The sequence below is a fragment of the Wasmannia auropunctata genome, unplaced genomic scaffold (genome assembly GCF_000956235.1).
Source record: "Wasmannia auropunctata unplaced genomic scaffold, wasmannia.A_1.0 LD336085.1, whole genome shotgun sequence".
NCBI classification, from domain to species: domain Eukaryota; kingdom Metazoa; phylum Arthropoda; class Insecta; order Hymenoptera; family Formicidae; genus Wasmannia; species Wasmannia auropunctata.
Genome location: NW_012026805.1, coordinates 3,209,792 through 3,212,301, shown reverse-complemented (window position 1 = coordinate 3,212,301; position 2,510 = coordinate 3,209,792). Strand labels below are relative to the sequence as shown.

Below are 2,510 nucleotides of genomic sequence, written 5' to 3'. Positions count from 1 at the left end.
GTGTGTGTGTGTGTGTGTGACGCAGATCAGAACTCTGAGGTTCGTCACTCCCCCAATATTTTTTGACTCCAAACCCTCTCCGCCACATGTGTGTGAGTTTGTTCACGCGTGTGTCCGCGCGAGCGTGTAAATGATTGAACGAGCGAGCAAACAAGTGGTCGAAGAGAATGAGTGAGTGATTAAGGGTTCTCTTCCATTTAGAATAGTCAAAAAATCGATATTTTTTTCATAAATTGATACTTTAAAGTGTGTAGAATAAGATCTCAAAAGGTTTTTGTCAGATTCCGATCGAAAATGTTATTTACGATGAAAGTGAGCGATGCACAAAGCGCGCCTAAGTTGGAGCCGTGAGGTATTAGCGCGTATAGTCTTCGAAATCCCTTGCTGCGCAACCGGTTTCATTGTGTTTTCATACCTGGAATGTTCTAGTATGTGAACACAATAGAAATGAAACCCTAACCTACAAATCTATCCTATGTAAACGTGCAAAGGGCAGGAGTTAGTTTTCCCCGTGAGCACAAGCAGTCGTGTCTTGCTGTCGTTTCTCGTGGTTTATTAAAGTTTCTCGTGGTTTTTCACACGATAAAATGGATAAGAAACATAACAAGGAAAATTGGGAACGTCCGTCAACTAGTCGGAAACGTAAATTTCACGGCAACAGACATACATTCGAAACTGAAACCAGTTTTACAAGTACGTCTGCTATGAAACTGAACGATAAATTAGATGAGGAATTCGTGATCGATACACAGCACACGTACCGAATTATTAATTTTTTTGTCGTATTCAACATGATTAGCAAACTTGTGATTTGTCGAAAATGCAAGAAAGATGTTACTTTCAATGAAACAAGTGGTCGGGGCCTCGGATTCGTGTTGCAGTGTGAATGTAAAGATACATTTATCGATTCATCGCCTTTGATCAATAAAGCCTACGAGATAAACCGTCGAATTGTTTTTGCAATGAGACTACTTGGAGTGGGACATCAAGGGATTAATTTATTTTGTGGCGTGATGGACGTGTGCTCGAATTTATCTTCTAATATATACTATGCTGCTGTCAACAACTTACACTGTGCTTCGCGGGCATTATTCGATGTTGTTATGAAACATGCCGTTCAAATTGAGAAGAATAAAAATGTGGGAAATTCGCCATCCGAACTGATTGTATCTGGTGACGGTACATGGAAAAAGCGTGGCTTTTCTTCTGCATATGGAATAACATCACTTGTAGGAAACTACAGCAAGAAGATATTGGACGTCGTTATAAAATCAGCGTATTGTAAAGCTTGCGAAATATGGGAGGCTAAAAAAGGGACGGAGGAATACGAAAATTGGCTTGACGAACATTAAGGCGTGTGCCTTTTGAATCATAGTGGAAGTGCAGGTAAAATGGAGATCGATGGAATAGTCGAAATGTTTTGCAGATCAGAAAAAAAATGAAGAAACGGTGTAAAGTATAAAACATATATTGGGGATGGTGATTCAAAAACGTTCAAAGGAATTTGTGATAGTCAGCCGTATGAAGACGTTATTGTTGAAAAAAAAGGAATGTGTCGGCCACGTCGAAAAGCGAATGGGAACAAGATTGCGTAATTTAAAGAAAAAAACGAAAGGACTTGGAGGAAAAGAAACTGGGAAGCTGACAGACAAACTTATTGGACAATTGACGATGTATTACAGATTATCAATTCGGCGTAATAAGGACTCTGAAGAAAAAATGAGGAAAGAAATTTGGGCCACGTATTATCATAAATGTTCTACGGATCAAAAACCACAGCATCATTTTTGTCCGGAGGGCTCCTGATTCTTGGTGCGATTGGCAGCGCGCTAAAGCAAAAAACGAGCTCGACAGCTATGTACATAAACCTACTTTGCATTCAGATGTTGAAAAAGCTATCAAACCAATTTATGATGACTTGACTGACACAAATTTATTGAAAAAATGTATTGGAGGATATACGCAAAACAATAACGAAAGTTACAATGTTGTCCTATGGCAAATTGCTCCGAGAACCATGTACAGCGGGGCTAAAATTGTTTCCATTGCGGCGTATTTGAGTGCGTGTTTATTTAATCAGGACAGCGAAACAATTTTACATATACTCCATCTAATGGGAGTAAAAATTGGCCACAACACCAAATGTTTCGTACAGAGAAAGGATACAGCGCGCTTACAGACAGCGGAGCGCGAAACGACCTTAGCGTCGAAGGAAGTACGAACTGCACGGAGGATGCAAAAAACTTAAGAATTTCAGTATTATGAAGAACAGGAAGGATGTTTGTATGGCCCAGGGATAGCCGATTGAAAGTAGAGACTGAATTTTTATTGTTATATTGCTTTAAACATGTTATCAAACTTTAAACGCGTTTTTCTCGAAATCATGTTTTTGAAGTCGGTGTGATAGAAAACTCCCACACTAATAATCCGATTGACTTGAAATTTGATACACATGTTTAAATTAAGTATCGCTATGGCATGAACTAGGAATTTTAATGATTTTATAATAA

At 38.9% G+C, this 2,510-nt stretch overlaps 1 pseudogene; it reads left to right on the top strand.

The window, feature by feature from the left end:
• Nucleotides 1–1,476: 1,476 nt before the first annotated feature.
• LOC105448551 lies at nucleotides 1,477–2,248 on the top strand (annotated as a pseudogene).
• The last annotated feature ends 262 nt before the right edge of the window (nucleotides 2,249–2,510 follow it).